Source organism: Python bivittatus, unplaced genomic scaffold (assembly GCF_059951505.1).
Source record: "Python bivittatus isolate LINGU-HERP-01145 unplaced genomic scaffold, Pbiv_v1 ctg000080_np1212, whole genome shotgun sequence".
Taxonomy (NCBI): domain Eukaryota; kingdom Metazoa; phylum Chordata; class Lepidosauria; order Squamata; family Pythonidae; genus Python; species Python bivittatus.
Genome location: NW_028277035.1, coordinates 33,165,887 through 33,186,566, shown reverse-complemented (window position 1 = coordinate 33,186,566; position 20,680 = coordinate 33,165,887). Strand labels below are relative to the sequence as shown.

General features: G+C 36.8%; 1 protein-coding gene and 1 long non-coding RNA gene across 5 annotated transcripts in view; one reads left to right on the top strand and one right to left on the bottom strand.

The window, feature by feature from the left end:
* The window catches only part of SPOCK1 (SPARC (osteonectin), cwcv and kazal like domains proteoglycan 1), a 524,632-nt gene that overhangs the window by 439,057 nt on the left and 64,895 nt on the right, over positions 1-20,680 (bottom strand). The window lies entirely within an intron of this gene.
* Positions 1-20,680, top strand: part of LOC148216659 (uncharacterized) — a 187,277-nt gene that overhangs the window by 164,836 nt on the left and 1,761 nt on the right. The gene's annotated exons all lie outside the window — the stretch shown is intronic.

The following is a 20,680-nucleotide window of genomic DNA, read 5'->3' as shown; positions in this document are numbered from 1 at the left end:
TCTTAAAGTGTCCAAGTTTGGACAACACTGTTCTACTATATTTCTACCCTTTTTCAACAGAGACTCTCTGGGTTGACTTTCCTATCTCGTTCATACATGTTTGCACAGTATGACTCACCTTTTCTAACCTAAATGTGGTATCACTTATTTTATCTATGAAGTTCAGATAGTCATAGAATAGGGCAATGATTGTTATTGAGTTGTCTTAATTATTTTTGCTAAAATGACCCTAATGAAACTGTATTTACTGGAAACTCTTTTGGGGTTTATCTGGGCTTATTTAACCACATATAAAACCCTTAAGATTTTTGTTTCATTATTAACATTGATTATCATGTAATCTAAATGCCAGAGGAGTTTTTACTGCACTTATCAGCATTTCATAATTTTTAAATATTTGCCTTCAAATATTTAACCTCTGTTACTGTGTGACAAACACTTGGGCTATACATCACATACATTCTGACATTAGAGCAAGTTAAAAATACAGAATACAGAAAAAGAGAGGAGAAAGAAAGTTAGAGCCCAAATATTACCTATGTCTTACCACTTGAAAGTACTGTCTCTAGCAGAATAAGGTCAACTATACAGTTTAAATAGCCAACTGTATTCAGTAAAACAGGTGATGTAAGGACTTACAAAGCAGTGTAGAAAATTTGACATTTTTAGACCAGACATACACCTAGTCCATATTCTACTGGAGATCACTGTAGAGTTGTTCTATTCTATAAGACCTTCTTCCCAGAATGCTGGAAAGGAAGAGTCAGAGGTTTGCTGTGAACAATTTGTTTCAACTTTTGCAGTAGATAATTTCTCAGCTACACCTTGCTTTAGCCTGCAATATTGGTGCAACTGGACTTTCAGTTATATTTTATTATTTGCAGTTTGTAGATCATGAAGATGAGAAGTTAAAAAGCCTACTGTTTACTTGACCCATGTTGTCTCTAGCTTACTAACTCAAGACCACACTACTCTTATCTATGGTTAAACTGATGTTTCCTTGTGATGATGGCGTAGTCCATCTTACTAAAGGAGGCAATAATAAGTCTTTCCTTGACCCAACCAGTCATGGCTACTATTTTGAATTAAGGTAATCAGTAAGAGGGTGATCCAACCAACACATCTGAAAGTAGAGATCATTTAAACCCATTTCAATCAGGGTTTTGACTGTATTATATAACAGCTCTTGCTCTTCTTAGATTAACAAAACAAGATACAATGTTTGATGTTTGATGTGAACAAGAATAATCTCAAACCATTATGGGTAGTGTTTCCTATACACAATGCTGCTGTTTCCAACTAATAATTTCTTAACAAGAAAAAGTATGCTAGCATGGGTTTAGGGACCCCTCAGGATAGAAACAGAGTATTAGCTAAGCACTGATACATACAGACTTCAAAATGAGAATTACAGTGTGACTGTATCCAGTATAGCTGCATAATTGTTCTGAATGGTAGGAGAGAGACATCACTACTGCCATATCTAGCTAATGGATATGTGTAGGTTGTATATAAGAACCCGCCCGTGTAGCATAAACACTATTGAGACCATCACACGTGTGCTTTTGCACTGGCCTTCTTACCAATACAGTTGAGAAAATTTCATTCTCCCTTTTTTGACACATGTTATAAGTCATAATGAAAGTCTTTTTCTTGATTTTCTCTGGTCAGATAAAGAACCGTTTATTACAACATTGTTAGATTCTGCCTGGCAGCAATTCAAATTCACAAATAGATAATTAAGGGTACTGGGCACAGGTAAAGTTACTGAGAAGCCTTTTTAAATTGTTTAATTAGTTTTTATTTCCTTTTTGTGGCCTTCAGAGCCCCTCCCCCTTTAGTCTTAGTATTAAGAATTTTTATAGAGATGTTAGTGTTTTAATATTACAGTATTGAGTTAGCCATCCTAGCTTTTGGTTATCTTTTATCTCTTAGAAGCATTATTATTGAAATGGGTGTAATTTTTCTTGATTGTATTTTATGCTGGTCTGGGACTGAAATAAAGATTTGACTGATTGGCTGAGAACTGCAAGGAATAGTATCACCTGGCCTCAGGGAGAACAGATAAGAGAGAGTCAAAACTGAAAAATACAGTTCTCAGCTAAGGAACAAACCTAAATGTTATTTTCTAGGTGATTGGCAGTGAGGCTGGGGAATAATCCAAAGAGTTCTATTTTCTTAACTCCTCAGTTTTTAGCAGCCAGAGCTAGAAAAATGCCTCTGTAATGGCATTGGAACCTGTCCTTCTTTCTATCTCTTTGTAGGAAGTCCTTTTTCAGCTTGTTCATCCTTGCCCCAATGTCCTTGACCCAACTTCTGACTTGACGAATATGCTTGTTTATAGTCATCTGATCTAGCTTGCTGTTGCCTGAAGGATCTGGTGCTTCTCAGCTAGGACAAACCTTAAATAGGACACCACTACGCAGAGTAAATGTTGCTGAGAGAAGATAAATAAGACAGTGGCCTATTTAGACAAGTTCTTGCAAAGCTGTAACAGGCTTATCTGAATTATGTGTCAGCAAAGTTATTTTATATAATAACTTGCTGTGGCTCAAGCTTTATGGTGTGTATGCTTAGGTGTCCACAAAAGATAACATCAACATTTTAGTCCTCATTATTTACTGAGCATAAGATCACGGCTAGCCCCAGTTCAAAATGACATCAACTAAGGTTATGCAAAGGTCTTTAGGAGAGTGTTTCCATTCCACAAAACTTTAAACAAATCACCACCCCCTCAACGTGTCTCACTGAGACTAAGCTATACTCTGCTGGAGGGAGGAAAGTTATTTCCAACTTCTTAACAAAACAACTGCTGCTAACAGTGTGCAGTACACCTTTCACATTAAAGCCCTTTTCATTAAGCAAGGTGACAAACTAAGTTACATGTGCCCTGCCTTGATATGTTGCTAATGCATATGGTGCACCTTGAGAATGACCTGCCTCCATGAAAGGAAGTGCTTCATCAAGAAGTACTGCTACTGAACTATACACCCCTATTTTCAGCTGTATAGATCAAGTGACCAGCTAAAACATGACTGCTAGAATTATTTTTCTTGAAATTACCACCTGTTGGTGAGAACAAATGTGGGTTATTCTATGAATGCTTAAACTGTCATATTTCACTATTACATTACGAATAGTTACATATTTCAGTTTAAGTAAATGTCAAATGTGTACAGAATGTATATTTTATAGTAATTATGGTATCTTGATGGTACTTTTAGTGCCTGATTGTAATTGTGAGTCAACTGCAATGGAATTTCATTTTATTATGCACTTGGTGTATAGTGTATAGTGGAATGACAATAAAGTTATTATTCTAATATCCTGCTTTTCCTCCAGGAGTTCAACAGAGTTTTTACATATGGATCTCCTTTCATATGTTCCCATAACATTAAACCAAGTTTAAAAAGAGTGACCAACCCCAAATCATCCTGTGATTTTCCATGGTTGAGGGCGGACTTATTGTACTTAAAAAGTGAATATATCTCATAAGAATTATTCCCATAATTCAATCAGTGTTTTCAAGACTATTCCCACTCTTTCCTGTTGGGATCAGTAGAGGCAGAGGACTGCCAATACTACAAATGCTGTTTTTGGAAGCTCTGTGTTGTACTCTGTGTAGTATCAGATATGTTTATCCTAAAGTCCTATTTGCACATGAAGAATTTTCTGCATCTTCCCTTCCATGCAACAGACCTAGGAAGAGTATAGTCTGCTGACGCCTCTCTCCCTTTTAATAATTTACCTAGTATAACAGAAAATCTAACTACTATATCAGGATTTGTAAGAATTCTTAACACCAGATGATATATGTGCAAAACAGAAATATGTGAGTTATTCTGAAGCAAGGGTTTTTCAAACTTTGCAATGCCCCATAAAATGACAAAATGAATTTGAAAGACTGTCTCCTATAAATTTAATTGAGATTAAGGTTAGGAAGAAATAAATGTATTATTTATTTTAATTGTATTTTGATCTATATATCAAATGAAACAATGATAAAAGCTTACAACTTTATAAAATAAAAAATTGAGAATAAGCAAAACATATTTTAACCCACATTTGTAAACAGAAAAGATGAGCTTGTTTACTTGTGCATCATTCTTGAAATCTGGATTTCATTCTGAAAACATCTACTCACAATCACGAAAGACAGCACAAGAAGAGTGCATTTCTTTGCTTTAAATCAGCTTGCCTTAAACCATTTGCAAAACAATGCCAAGCTGTACGTTGCTTTTGACCTCTCTCCCTAAAATTCAGCTGCCCTGAGATAACAGTTACAGCCCTCACCCTCCTTCCCCTCTATCATAATTCTCTCTGCATAGTAAACATCAGAGCTTTGGACAGATGGTCAAATGGTCAGAGCTTTGAACAGAACCTTTGTGCCCTCCAAGCATGATTAAAAGACAAACTTGGTTGTTGTTGCTGTTGTTTTAAATATTCAGGCTCCATAAAAGTTCTGGAATGTTGCACTGCTTTACATTCAGCAGACTTTTCTATTAAATAGTAAGATTGCTCGGATAGGATTGTGAGGAAAACACTCTCTGTAATGATCTTCCATTGTCCAGTAAGCTTCCTGGGGGTTGTGACCCATACTGTGAGATATGCTGGGTTAGGGAAATGTATAATTACAGGTAGACCTCGTTTAGTGACCAGCAACTCAGTCATTAAGTGAAGTGGTTGCTAAGTGAAACCGTGATTATGGTTATGAGCTTACTTCAGCTTTCCTTTGCTTTACAGACCTGAGAAGGTCGTAAATGCAAGGATTGGTCATAAAGTTATTTCTTCATCACCATCGTAACTGTGAAGAGTCACTAAATTAGACAGCAGTAAACAAGGACTACCTGTAACTGAAAAGCATATCAAAAGAAGATATTGATAATTTGGTGTTTTAAAAATAGTTAGCAAATGGAATAGCAAACTAATCAGTCATTAATTTGAGGGTACTTAATAAGATATGGAAGCTGTTTAGGAAAGACTTCATCTCTACAGTGAAGTTTTGCAGCGCACAAAAACTAAGAAACATCTGTCTTTGTAACTTAACTCTGTTATTCTGATATGATACAGGCCGTGTCCTTCATTTCTGTGACATCCTCCAGATAGTTAAAAAAGTGCAATTATATCACTTCTCAGTGTATTTTCATAAAGCTGAACATAGCCATTTCACTATCCTTGTACGCTTCCAGTCTCCTGATCACCCTTGATGCCATTCTTTCTACGTAAACTGGACTTTATCTGAATTTTTCTTAAGGAGTAGTGCTCAAAACTGAATATCGTATTCAAGATGGGTGCTCTGATCTTTTCAGATTTGAAAACTACTATTTATGCAACCTTTCTTTAAATTAATTTTGCCTGGCTGCATATTGTGCAACTTGGGTTCTAATAGTATTTTCACTATGTAATTTTTAAAAAAGCAATTATGGTTAGCAACTGAGTCTTATGCATAATCAGGAAAAAGAATCCTGTTTTGTTTTTTTGTTGTTTTTTTATCTTTGGTTTATATATTTTGGGTTGAGAAGGTAAAAATGATAGTCTTTTCTTCCAAAAGCTAGCAACAAACACAAGAAACATTGATACAAATAAAAATCCTAGTTCACTTGTAAACAGCATGTGGCTTTGCAATATTCTTCAGATTCTATTAATTTCTTCTATACAGCATAGAGAGCTATATGAGTGATTTAGTATAAACTGTATTAGTTATATTTCCTTTTCTTTTTCTTATCATGTACCTTGATTTCTTTGGCTTATTATTTCTCACTCAATTTCTTTGTTTTGCATAATGTTCCTCAAAAGGGAATAGAGGGTATGCATGTATGCATAATCAGTAGTCTATTATCCATTCCGTGTTCTTTTATCAAGTTTCTTACAGAGTAAGTCTAGGAAAGTTTAGATGTGACAGAATGGTGCAGTTAAGTACTGTCTACCATCTTTTCATGTAATCTCCCAAACAGTTCTTGCAGCTGATAAATTCAGTATGGGGAAATAGCAGGGAGTTAAATAGATAAGGTTTTTTTCCTACACAATTTCCGACATAGAGCTGGGAGGAAAGGTGTGGGGAGGAAGTGAAAATAGGAGAAGAGATCTGTTTGGAAGCTTAAGTAGTAGAGATAAAGTAGATTATAGTGGCTGACAAACTAAACTGGATTTAGGCAATACTGGCTGCTGAAGATTCACCATTCCAGCATCGGTCAAACACCACTAAACAGTCATTTCCTGAATGATGGTAAGATAATTGAATATGATGGAGGACTTTGCCTTGAGAGATTATATCCACTTGACCAGAGATGGAGAAGAAGATTGGAAGACAGAAAACCTGTCAGGAATGTTAGGAACTCCTGAGTCTATATGTTGCTAGTGTAAGTGGCCCACATCTTCAGTGTGGAATCCACTCAACAATGTGCCCGTGGACATTTCTTTTGTCACCAGGCAGATTCTATGTAGTCAGACTAGATGACTTCTGAGGTTCTTTTCCAATTCTATGACTCTATAAGTTCATTTTATATACTTTAAAGTTAAAAAGCAAACAGACAATGAACTCTCAGATGGCTGAATGATCACACCCAAAGGATGCTCATTAAGGGCTCTACTTTCGCATGGACAGTAGCATTGAATGGAGTGTCATGGGGGTCTCTCCTCAGCTGTGTGCTGTTCCTCATTGCTATCAATGGCTTGGATGAAGGGGGTTGAGGGACGGGTGCAAAGTTTACAGTTGACACAAAGCCTTGCAAATCCTGGTATACACTAGTATGTGAACAATATCTTCTAAATTCCAGTTGAGAATCAGGACTTCTTTTCTAAATCCCATCATCCATCTGTCTGTCTGTCTGTCTGTCTATTGATCTATCTATCTATCTATCTATCTATCTATCTATCTATCTATCTATCTATCTATCTCACAAACTAATCAGATATTACAATATTATATACATACATGCCCTTTCCAATAGTTATCTGCATTTACCCTATTTGACTGGAGATGTTGTATTCCACTTTCAGAAGGAATAAACGTTCATTTGTTCTTCTGGAAGGATTATTTAATAGTCTGCATAGCACTAGTGATCTTGAAATGTTTAAACCACTCTTGAACAAAAACACTCTATATTATCACCCTATTTGCTAATCATCTATAAGATCAAACAGATTAAATAATGATTAATAGTTGGTGGTATTAATGCATGACAACATATTTCACAAGAACAGTCTACAGAAGAGACAGTAGCCCAAATTAGATCAGGGAAGATCATAACTCAGAAGAGCCTCCACTCTTAAAACAAGCAAATAAAGGTAATTAATTACTCTTATTATCTAATATCCACAGTTTTAACTCCATTTGATAACCAGTAATTGGCAGGTTCATTCCTTATCCTTTTTCAACTGGCCACTTCACATACACACTCCATCTTTCATATATGCTACCTCATATTTAATCATTTATTATGCAAATCTCCAAACAAATTTACTCAGAGGTAATTCCACTAGGTCAAATGCTACTTAATTCAACCAATAAACCTAGCTTTAACAAACAATAATTCTGCCTATGAGCTGAACTAAATCAGAATATAAATGCTTACACACACACACACACTTTCCTTGCTTATAGAAAAGTCAGTCCAGTGAGCTGTCCTAGGCTACTTTTCATCTCAAGGAACATAAACAAAAGCCTTCATGCCCACAGCTCACTATGATCCCTTTATAGATCATAGACCAAGCCTCAAGTTAACAAACAGGTGTGATGCATTAAGAATGTGTTTGATCATAGAACTTCTAACATGTCAAAAACAGACCTCCACTTGGCAGACTAATTATAAAATATGTCTTCACTTTCTCCATGTATTTAATTTGCTTTCCATCTCAAAAACATGTTGGCTGAAAGCCATTCTGGCAACCAAAATAATCCTTTTCTTTCATTTTTTAGTCATCATTGAAAAATCAAAATATGTTATATTCATATAGAATAAAATTAAATTATGTAAAATACAGAATCACTTGCTTCACATTAAGTGACACCATATCTAGAGTATGTTCTAATCTTTGCAGTTAACTTGTATAATAAAATTTAATATATGAGTATAATATATAGCTCTGGAAGTAATGAAAAGGATTACATGTTAAGAATACAGTTCATTTTATTGTAAGTCCTTTAGCTTAGAATTCTTATTCTAATTACTCCTTTCATTACCACAGAAATCTGTTCAATATTGAAAAATGCAGGATTAAAAAACTTAAGACACTGCAGGCATTTGTGAGTGGTAATATATTTTATATATTCTTGCATACCAAACTTGAATATGCTTTTGCAACTGCTTTCACAAAAGTATGCCAAGATAGACTAACGATTTAGAATGGAGAAGGTCTGTCTCTATGCCTCTGGGCTAGATTCTTCAAGAGTTACAGGATCAAATCACGCATCTTTCTACCTTGAACTTCAAGTTAATAGGCACTCTTGACAGTTCTTTCCATATTAAAGTTATTGTCAAACATAGTCAATATAGAAAACAGAGGAGTGCTATCTGAGATATAATTTGGGGAATGGATAATTAAAAATGGTCTATTATAGGCAGTTAGATTCTTAATAATACTATTTAAAGTTCATTAACTAGGAAAATGATGGCGTGCAATCTATGTTAGAAGCAGTCCTTGGGGAGAAATGGATGTAAAAAAGTTATATTAAATAGGACAAACAATTTCAAGGATTTTAAAGGGCACTTGGAAGTTAGAATTTTGTGCGTATTACCTTAAAGAAACTCCTACTGAGCTTCATGTAAATTAGTTGCGAGTAAATATACCTTAATAGTCTTGTCATCTGTCCCCTGTCATCTCCAAACAGGAGAGAAGAACTTCCTATCTTAAAACTAAAACTGCTTCAAGTCAATTTCAATAGTATCATTTGCTTGGCTCGATCTGAGGCAGGCACTGTAATAAGCATTGTATAGTGGGTTATATAAAGGATAGATATGACTCGCTGGAATAAGTAGTCTTACATTCTAATTTCCCTCAAAGAACTGTGCTTCCTGTAAGTTGCTGTACCCTACAGAAATATAGGAGAAATCGATTCGTTCTTCCCCTCTCTTGTTTTTCCTTTCATCTCTCTCATGGATTGGTTTGGTTTCTTTTCTGCAATTGTTCCTCTTGCTCCTGCCTAAGGAGGAAAATAGAAATGCAAGGCAATATGGCAACGATGACAGAAGCAGTCAAGGTAAGCTGAGACGTTTCTGATTAGTAGAGACATGGGGATTATTTATTAGGCTACCCGACTCCATTGGATTTGACTGGCATACAATATTAAAGCAATTTCAAAACATAGGCTTGGGGGCGGGGAGCCATATAACACACAAGTGGGAGGGGGTGTCACCTACCCTAACCTAAGGCCTGGGGGAAGGAGCCAAATTTTCAGAGCTCTTTTAATGAAATTAAGTGTGGAGTCCAAACAAGTCCCTGGGGGAATGTTTTTCCAGACCAGAGATGCTGTGACAGAGTAGACGTGTTTCCTGGGTCCCATCAGATAACACTGTTTAATGGATGTGGCCTGATTGTACAGGGTAGGCAGAAGCTACAGATGACAAACTGTCCTTCAAATAACCAGGCCAACTGCCATGGAAGGCTTTATGGGTAATAATACACACCTTGAATTGCATTCAGAAGCCTACTAGTAACCACTGCAGCTCACAAAGCAGAAGAGTTACATCGACATGACATGGCATGCCTGTAACTACCCATGATGCTGTATTCTGGACCAGCTGTAGCTTTCAAATGGTTTTCAAGAGCAGCCCATGTAGAGCACATTGCAAGAATCCATACTTGTCCTTGCCAGTGGATATTATCTACCAGTTCTTACAATTAATTAGCAATAGTGAAAATAATATCCACTCAATCCATTAAAATGTCAGTTGCTGAGTCTAAGTGAGCAGTCTTCATTCAGAAGCAGTTAGCACACACATTCCAATTGCTCTCTTGCTCTCTCTTCTACTCTGAAATCCACAAGCAAATTCACCATCGTACATCCTCTCTGCTTTTGTTTTTGCTAAGCAGCGATGGTCCAGATCACTTCACTCACAAATCATTCCCCAATTCTTGTCTTTCCTGGCACCTCTCTGCTGAACCACCATGGCAAACATAATTAAACAGAACTTCACTATTTTTCCTACTCCTCCCCTTGGTTTGTTGCAGCTTTACATGTCCACAGAATATTTCACTATATTCATAACATTGACAATGTTTTCACAATACTTAGAAATTTCCCATATTTTTGTTTGGTTTATCACCACTTTTTAGAATCCAGAAGAAATCATAATCAATCGCAAAATCCTTGAACCTTAGATGGGGAAATTCCCCAGGTATTCCTTGGAGGCTTTGAAGGACTGAGTTCAACATTGTAAATCACTAGGTCCTATGTGACAAGCATTGCCTATATACACAATGTCAATCTCCTGCAACGATACAGATTGGAAGGCTGGCCTAGTTGACTGTGCTGGGTGGCTCTCTTTTTACTTTCTGTACCAGGGGATGTTTCCAAGTTTCAGGAAGTGTAAAAGACAAGTGATGTGTAAATTGCTGACTTCCTCCCCATGGAACTTTCATGTTACTAACAACCATGAAAAAACAGGAATCTCCTTGGCACCACCTGGAGGAGGTACTGGGTTGGAAGTAAACCAGGCAGATCCCATGTCTTTTGTTTCAACGTTCATATCTGTACCATTATAGGAATCTTCTTTATTTAGTTCACTCTAGATTCCAGTGCATAAAGCAATATGTATTTCAGTCTCTTTGCAAACACAATCTACATTTCTATGTATACCAGCATTTCCCCCAAAATAGCTCCTTATCCCTGTTGAGAGTAGGAAAGGGTAGTATGAGTATGCTGTTCAGTTTTGGAGCCAACAACCAGTCCAGCAACATGTAAGCCATCCTAACTGGGACTGCAGTTTGTCATGGTAGATTGGAGGCAATCCTCTCAGATCAGAGCCATTTTTGTGGGTGAAATTTTCAGCAAAAGGAAAAATAAACATTTGTATGTCTTTGATTATATTAATATCCAACATTCCAGGTATAGGTTTGACTTTGAGGCCTGTGTTTGTGAGTGTTTTATTGAGTAAGACACATTATAACTTATGTCCAAGAACATCTGTCTCAGCTTCTATACACTCCATATTTCTGATTTCTGATTCATTGGCAGCTATGAGTTTCACCCCATATATCAATTGAAACTGGTCACTTCAACCTGCTTTAGGAAAACTGTGGTTACTTCTGAACCAGTATCCACAAAACATTCCACATCTGTACTGTTCATGGTGACACACAAGTGAGTATCTGCCAAAAGCTTTGTTTTGAAACTTTCCATTTTGTCTTATGGACAGCCATCTGGCGTCTCACATTTGCCTTTAGGACCTTCTTCATTTTGTTCCTGTTAAGCTATTTCCTGTTAATATGCCCAAGCTATGCACAGTTACAACTCAATATCCTGTCCTGGGAGTTCCCTGGTGAGCCTGTGTGAAGTGGGCACCAAAAGAGCCTGTTCCCCTCCAAGAACTAGTTTGAAGATTTCCTCTTGCTTCACAACCACATGTCTGGTTGTTGTACTTAATGGATGATAAGTTGAGGCTCTAGTTTGCATGATCACATGTACCTCTGCCTTAATTTTCTTTCTGTTAGAACCTTGGGCTACATAAAAAGATGCTTCCTCCTCTTCTGCCCAATCACTTGTAAACTGAACCAATTGTGAAAAATAATTTGAGGGTGCTCCTTCACTGGCATATACACCACATAGTGAAATATGTCTTCTGGAGTGAATGAAATGTAAACTGTCTCCTCCATATCTAGAAATTTTTATTATGCCTTCTTTTAAACCTTGGATAATTAATTTTTAAAGTCATAAAAAACCTTAATATGGATTCCCCAGTCTTTTGTCTTTGATCATAGAACTCTTAACTTGTGTCCATATGACTAGTCTATTGCCATAGGAAACTTGGGCATCAATGACAGCATTAGCCAGGTACAATTTCTTCAAATTTCTCCCTAAATTGTTCAACAGCAGCATTATGTTTATATAGCCACCCAGAGTCACTTTGTGTGAGATGGGCGGCTATATAAATATGATTGATTGATAAATAAATAAATAAAGTTCTATATTTGTCTTGATGTTCTAGCATTTTCTAAGACCTTCCTTTTAAAGTTCTTCCATTTTTTATCTTGTTTGTGATGTCAGATTGTAAATTAAAGCCAGAAGTTTATTTAAATGTTAAAAGGATTTTTTTTTTACTGGTAATAAACACTGTTCACAGGACTCTTTATTCTAAAGCACCCAATTTTTCAGAAACAGAATAAAATCTATCTCTCCCAGTCAGAAGCCTTCATTCAGGAGCAGATGGCTGTTGTCCTCTACCTTGACAGCTGTCTTAGTCCCTTCTCCACTCCAAACTCCACAAATTCACTGCTATCCTTCTTCACTCTGCTCTTTTTCACACCAAATAGCATTGATCTACAGAAGTTCAAGAACAAAATAACCCAAGACACCTTTTTTCCCAGGAATCTCTCTTCCAAATCGGCCAACTAAACATAATTAAAGGGAACTGCATCCTTTTACAAATATATGGGTAATGTGTATGCTTTGGTTAGATATCCTATCTTCATTTAGTATTCAACAATGATTCAGATTTTAAAACAATTATCCAGAACATTTTTTAGAAGTTAGCATATTTTTGGATAGAAATCTACACCATTATCATAAAATTATTCATCTTAAATTATGTATTATTTCTCTTTTTAACATAATGCCCTATAAAATCCATTCTTACTAGGAATAATGTATCATGTCATCCAACGAGAAACCATATCCAGCCTCAGTAACTGAACTTAAGCACATATCTTACATGGTAAAACCATAAGTTACGTATCTCCTTTAATAACTCTTTTTTCTTTTCCTTTTGCCTTTGAATCTGAAAGAAAACATTAGCTATCATTATGAAATGTATTCACTCAGACTTTTCATTTTATTAGTCTCTGTAATGTCATGCATTTACATTTCCCAATAAACCAATCCAATTTGGCAGCAGTTCCAATTTTTTTTGCAATCCGTGAGTGGCAACCTGTAGTGCTGCTAGGTCTTCTAATGTGACCTAAAGAACTGCCATATTTAATAAAAAGTAAGCAATGCAGTTAATATAAATTTTCTCTTCTGAACAAATTTTAAATATATCCTAATATGTTTGAGAAAATGGGGGCATGTTAATAAAAATCTGAAAAAGCATAACACAGGGAAAGGGGAGAGGACTGGCTGTAACGCTCAAATTATGAATGGAAAATAGGAAAGGGTCCCAATGAAACATACAAACTCCACTCACAATTTTTCAAACATGCCAGGGTTCAAAAGACTATCCCACTCTCTTCTTCTGGAACTTATGAAATCATGTGCGGAAAGGTTTATGTGCTAGTTGTATGAGACTTACAGCCAAGTTGATTGGCTGGGTTCACTAGAGTTATTCATCTATGACATGACTGTGCACACAAAATGCACCATATATTTTCCACTTGCTGACACCAATGAGCTTCCTTTTTGGGTTGGGGACACATTTAGTACCTGCCACCCAATCCCTCCTTCTCCCCACCCCAACAAAACAGTCCTTACTACTTCTATTTGCTTTTGACCTTTGTCTAGGTCAGGTGAGCCCATTTTTAAACTAAGAACTAGACTACCTGTCATTTTGATTTGTGAAGAAAACTTACGGGAGCCTATCCATGCTCAGAGTTATTCTTGAAAATAAAAATCATGCTGGAGGCTGGAGCTTTGCTGCATGCCAGCTTCCTCCCTTTTTAAGTTAAAGAATTTTCAGCCTAAAGTTCAGGCGGCATATTATTGCCCCTGGACACCATGTTGAGGACCTGAGGATTAAATATTCAACATCAGAATATAAGTTTTATTGAGAGATCGACTCAGAAATTAAGCAACTAAAAAGAAATAGAAACTAAACCAGGATTTTACTCCTCTCCTGACAGGTCAAAAGGTTTGAGGTCAGGGTAAAAATAATGCATATTAATTATAGCTGAGTATAGAGTACAGAAAAAGATACTGAAAGAAGGAAGAACAACAGAACTAAACTTAGAATGCTGTGCAATAAAAAGGGCAGAATAGTGGCCTGCAGTAAATTCAGATGGGAAAAGGTAAAATGGGAAATCTGGAACAGCTTTATAAATATCTGCATTTCAGAAATAGTACACAATACGTTTAACTGAATGCATTGTCTTTTCTCCTCTTATGAACAGTCGGTTAAAGATTATTACATCTTTCAGATGTAATGCCATTCTACATTATTCTAATAGCTGTTGGTGGAGGAAAAGGAAAGGTGGTCAAAAGTAAATGGAGCTGATTACAAATACCTAGAACAAGGTTTCTCTTTGGCCAGAGCACTTTAGCTAGATTTATCTGATCACTGTAGTGTCATTTCAGGCCCCATCAACACAGAGAGATCAGGGTAGAAAAGACTCTTGGCACTCTCCACAGTTATAAGTTTACAGTCCCTAAATCACAGGAAGTTGCCTGCTACTTACCGGGATCCTCTAGTGATCTGGTGTCCATTTTATTTTTTTCCTAGGGTAGCTGTGTAAGGCCTGGCTTAGGGCACAACAGAGGCTTTAACCTCAACTCTTTGAAGAATGTTTATGTCACAACAAGACGGAATAACTCTCTGTCTTAAAGGCTGCATAATGGCTTTCTAGATTTGGCTGCTGAGTTGCAAATGGATTTTAATTTGTTTATGAGTACTGGGATACAAGCCTGATCAATACTGGATAGAACTCACTAGCATGATGCAGTAAATCTGAAGAAATGTCAATGAGACCAATTATTGTGGATCAGCAAAAATAAAATATGAACACCATTTGGTGAATGGGCACAAATCTTTAGTGGTATAAAGTATAAAAGGCCCCAAATATTGTCATTTTTCAAAAGTCAGTGAAACTACACTAACTTCAGAATAACTAAACACAAGCGTTATTGCTAAAGAGTTTTTTAAACACTTCTCTGCACCTTGCTTTTTATCAAGAATAGCCAATCTTTTTCTAGCATGTAGCTTCATTCAATTTGGTGGAGGCGAGGGACAGCATTGGCAAAGGGTATAAGGCTGAATCATACGTATAGCCAGACCCACGCTTTCCATTTATTTATGTATTTATTTAGTTAGTTAGTTTTGTGGGTATGGTTTTGTTTCCAGCCTGTATGAAATCTTTTTTAGGGATTACACCATAGTTTTTATATTTGTCTTCAACAACCATGCTTTTAAAATTCAGCAGCGTGATCAGAGGGAGTGCATGAGATCCTGCTCTGTTATATCAATGGCTCCCTCACTGTATGATCCAAGCAATCCTCAATACTGGACAATGGTCTGTTGTGGCACCTGCCCTACAGCATCCTCCCCAAGATTTGGATGTCCCTGACCCTGTTGGCCTGTTGGCCTTTTTAAGTTGGGCAGCCACAAATAAACAAACAAACAAACCAATAAATCACCCACTCTGTCTCCTTCTCCTCTGAGTTCTCTTAAAAGTCAATCTTTTTGCCTACACAGAGGAAGACGGGTTGTTCTTCATAAATCACACAAGATCATTTTTGTATCTCATTTTAGACTTTACTCCCATAAATCCTTTGGCATATCAGGTTGCATAAATATGAAAACTGCAGTCCATGAACATGTTAGCGAGAAGAAAAACAGAGTTTGGGGAGCCCCCAGGCATGCTTTTATTGTGCAGTCATCATACCTTAATTCACAACATTCACCATCTAATATTTATAACCTTCTCATGTTTTCTTTCTGCTTCTTTCATCTTTTTTCTTTCCACGAAAAAGAAATTGTTAAGTAGAAAAAAGGCAGGACGGGTGCTCAATGAATTTGTAGTGTTAGCAGTAGGAGCTCTCCATCGGAAAATTCACTGAAAAGAAGAAACATTCTCCTTTGTTGATGCTGAATCATTATTTTCTTTCTGAAATACCTGGGATATTGCATTTATAGTCCAGCAATATTTATATAACTAATTTTAGATTAGTAATATAACTAAGCATGTACATGGCCATTCATGCCATTTAAGTATTTTTCTGTATCAAAATTTATGCAGATTTATAAACAACATTATAGCTGTACTGATTAAATATGATGCAGCACTTCTTAAATTCATTCCAAAATATATTCCTATCAAATGAACTTTCAAGCAGCACCTAGAAAGCATGAATCAGTACTAACTGCTTCCCATTTAGCGGGTGAAGAAAAAAAAAACCATATCACAGCATGGGCAAAGTTCTCCAATGAACATCTGTGTAGGTCCCAGTGTGATGTAAACTCAGTCACCTAAGCCATTCCAAAAAGCAGGAACTGTAAAATGAAAAGTCACCATGAAAGGAAGCAAAAGCTCTTCCATACCTACCCAAAACACTGCATGCATGAATAAAATGCAGATCATAGTATTGTCCAGAATGTAGAAACAAAATATAAGTAATTCAGTGAATCTGCCCGTCCACCCTAGGCGATGCGTGAGGCTAGCATCCATATTTATTTTCAAGCCAGGGATACTTGTTTGTATTGCTGTAATATTTGGACAGCTAAAATGTTCAACAGATTTTGTTGGACTGCAATACTGTTACAAAGTTATACTCATGCTGTTATGCTGTTGTTGTTGCCATTTTACTTGCAGCTGGAGCAATGCCTGTTGTGATGTCTGTTGCTTCCAATGTGCTATAGGAATTTAAATTCTAATATGCATAGTTGTAGGAAAACATTTACATTTGCTTCTGCTATTTTATTATTCATTTGTTTAATCTGTATCTTAGCCACTCTTCTTGAGCATAATTTTCCCAAGAAAACTTACAGCATAGAAACAATACAAAATATACTTAATATAAAGAAGTCTGAACAAAACAATTTACAGTATTAGAGCCTGGAAATTAGCAGTTCTCCTTGGTTTCTAATTTTAAAATGGCATCTGCTATTAAGATGCTGTCATATTTTCCCAAGTGAGAAAGAACCCTGTTTAAAAACTTCCTTATGTTGCCAGTGGGATCATCTGTTTCTTCCTCAGCATGGAATCCAATAGATGGGGGCCACTACTAAGAGTCTATATCTAGCACCCACCTAACAAATGGTTGGTGGGTAGCACAATGGGCAAGGTTGGTGAGTAGCAAAGGCATATATCAAATCAAAACTTTATTATGGCCATAGAGTAGCCTAAGGAGGGTAGGGTACAGTCAATTAAAAAGCACAGAAGATACATCGGAGTCTAAAAAAAAAATTAAAAGCTAGAAGATATTAAAACAGAAAAATATATATATATAGAAGTCTATAAGAATTTAAAACGGGTAGAAGCATTAGATAGTGTGGAGGAGCATAAAATGTTAATATGTGGAGGATTATATCTACCAAATTACAGAGCACTCTGATATGGCAGATTTGGTGCTCATTAAGTCTAGTTTATGGAACAGGTCATCATCTGACAAATTTTGAGTGCTGCTGTGCAGAACCTGGGAACATTGCATGTTGTAGCACAGTTGGTATCTGAAAGCATCAGGGAGGTGTAGAATTGTACTGTGTGCTCTGGGTATTCATGCAATAATGGCAAGATGAGGCTAGTATGGATGTCTCTGTAATACAGGCACTGGAAAAGTATATGCTCTGTTGTTTCTGTGTGTCCAGAATCACAGGGGCATTGTCTCTCTGGGTAAGGGATCTTCCTGTATTGGCCTTCAAGGACAGCTGAGGGGAGGGCATGACATTGTGGCAGAGTAAAGTCCCTCCAGTGGTTAGGGACTTCAAGTTTAGTTAGGTATGCCACAGAGGAGGCAGAGGACCTGTTGGATTCACTGGCAATAAAGGCTGAGGACCTGGCTAGATCCAATTGGTGCTCTGTCTGCTACATGCTGTTTAATGAGTCTTTGGCTTGATCATATCCCATGCTGAGTAGGAGGCCTGGAGAGAAGCCCAGGGATGAGATTTTAGTTGCCGCTGCCTATTTCCATGTGGATTGAAAATCATCACTCATGGGGCAAGGCCAAGGGGGAGAAAGGATAGTTTGAGCCAATAGGTGAGTTTGGTCACCCACACTCTAGCCTCCACTTTTATGAAGCCTGTCTCTAGCCACAGGGTGACATTAGAGACACAATTTGGGACTTGAAGGGCTGATCTTAGCAATTTGGATTATACAAATTCTAATGGTGCAAAATTGGAGAAGGGGCCCAGCTGGGCACCATAAAGGAGTTGTACTTGGCATCAAATAATTTGAGTGCTGCAGGTATATAGTGGCCACCTCTTGTCTTAAAGAATTTAAGGATGGCAGTTGAGCTCCTCTGCATTTTCAGCAAAGTAATCCTTGTGGGCTCTCCTATTGCTGGCAGAATGAAGGTCTACTCCCAGGTATTTGAAACAGGAGACCTGCTCAGTCTTGTGACCATCTATCCTCCCAGGGTGGCGCTTGGGCCTTTTGGCAAATGCCATAATTTTAGCTTTCTGATCATTGAGTTTTAGATAGTCTTCCTTGCAGTACTGTGTTAGTGCTCTCAGTTCTCTTTCAAGGCCAATGGATGTTCTTGAAAGTACTGCCGCATCATCTGCATAGAGGAGAACAGAGATGTGTCTTCCAGCAGGTTTTGGGGAGTTAAAGTTCTGTGTGGAGATGGCCCACCATGGAGTTGATACAGAAATTGAATAAGAATGGGGCCAATATGCAGCCTTGCTTGACACCTTTCTCACCTTCAGTGGCACTGGTGAGATGGCCCTGGGGGTTACATCTTATTTTGAGTGCATATAAGTAGTACCTCAAGGAAAATGGGCCTAAGCAGTTTATGACTATACAAATACAAATCTGTATTTTTGAATTCAGTCCCAAAGCCCTTGGGCAATCTATGCAACTGGTTTTTATAACATACATTTTTCCAAAAACATACCAAAGTGACTCACAAGAATAAAATAAAGTGAAATACCCTAATCCTAGCTGTAACATGATTCAGAGTATGGATACTCAATAGAAGCTTTGAAGTATGACAGTAGAAAGCAACATTTTCGGACAAGCAGAGCAACTAAGTGGCATTTTTAGCATTTTGCATTAGAGAATGCTGCTTTGAAAGAAAAATGGGCAAATTCACACTGATTTTGAAATTAACTGAGCTAATTCTAAACCTGGGGGATAATAAGTTATTTGTTTCGGTGTTCCTACCATTGCTAATTAGGGACAACGATAGCAACATGACAATTAATCAAAATTGTCTAGGCTGTTTATCTTGGTTTCTTGGATTACAGAATGAACAGATGACTGAAAACTTAATTATTTAATATTTTGTCTCTTTATTGTTACTTTATTATATGCTGATATTTCAGTGAAGGACTGATTTTTGCAGTTTGGTTTGACTCTTTGAATAGCTTTTGTTTTTTTCTCTGAATATTTAAATTTATCCAGGGCTGCTTAAAATTCGAAAAGAAAAAAGGGATAGGAGGCAACCTGGTATCTATAATGTGAACTATTTCCAAATATCTACAACATTTAATAGTCATTTTAACCATCTGTATTTATTATATTTGTGTGTGTGTGTGTGTGTGTGTGTGTGTGTGCGTGCGTGCAAGCCTTCAAGTCAGCCTTGACTCTGGTGACCATGTGGTCAAGTCCCTGCAGTTTTCCTGGCAACATTTTTTAGAAGTGGTTTCCCACAGCCTTCCTCCTAGAGCTGAGAGAGAGCAACTGAAAAGTTAATGTCACATTCATTTATAACCCAATAAATGCATTTATATTTAATTAGCACAATGCTATAGCAGCTCTCATTTGGCTGCAAATACAATATGTCAGAAAATTATGCCATTCTTTCTTTGTGTTGTTCTTAAGCGTCTAGGTAGTCCAGTGCATAGATCTAGTTTTCTGGCTGCTAACATCAAAAAGTCTGTATCTCAAATAAATTAAAAAAAAAAGAATACAAATTTAGAATGCAATATAAGGTATAATATCAAAAGTATCTAAGAAAAAAGATATCTATTGCTCACTTTCTACTTTTGCCACTTAATTTCATGAACAGAATAATAATACAGTGCTGATGATCTGTTCTATGGGCATGCCAAAACGATTCATCTTGCCCCATCATACAAATTCTTCAACCAGTACAACACACATGTATTCAGTATGTTCACAATCAGATAATTATCCTAAGTTTGTCCTGTAAGAAATATCAAATAACTATATCTCACCTGTGAACTGATACTACATGATAGCTGTGAAAATAGTAAACTGATACTCAGTGTGAATTATGTATATCTGAAAGGCACTGCACGTAGCTTATTTTAGATATCTACCAGACTTGCACATGTAAGTGTAGTAGAAGAAGGGCATTCCTGCATCAACTATGCAAATAATTTCCGATTTGAAGTGGTTATTTAAGAGTGTGAAAAATCAAATATCTGAGCAATCAAGTATATTAACCAGGAAACTTCATGGGAAGGTATCTCTGAGGAAAGAAGGGTTTTCCTGGGTTAATAAATATATAAACTGAAGTAGTGTTAAATTGTAAGTTTTCATAGGAATCAGAAAGTAAAAATAGCAATGAAACAATGAGCCCAACATTAAAAGGGGCTAAAGTGAGGGGGCAACTAGCAAGATTTAAGAACTTGTAAAAAAATTGGACAACCTCACTTTGAAGCTTTTTCCTCTTCTCAGCAAAAATTATATC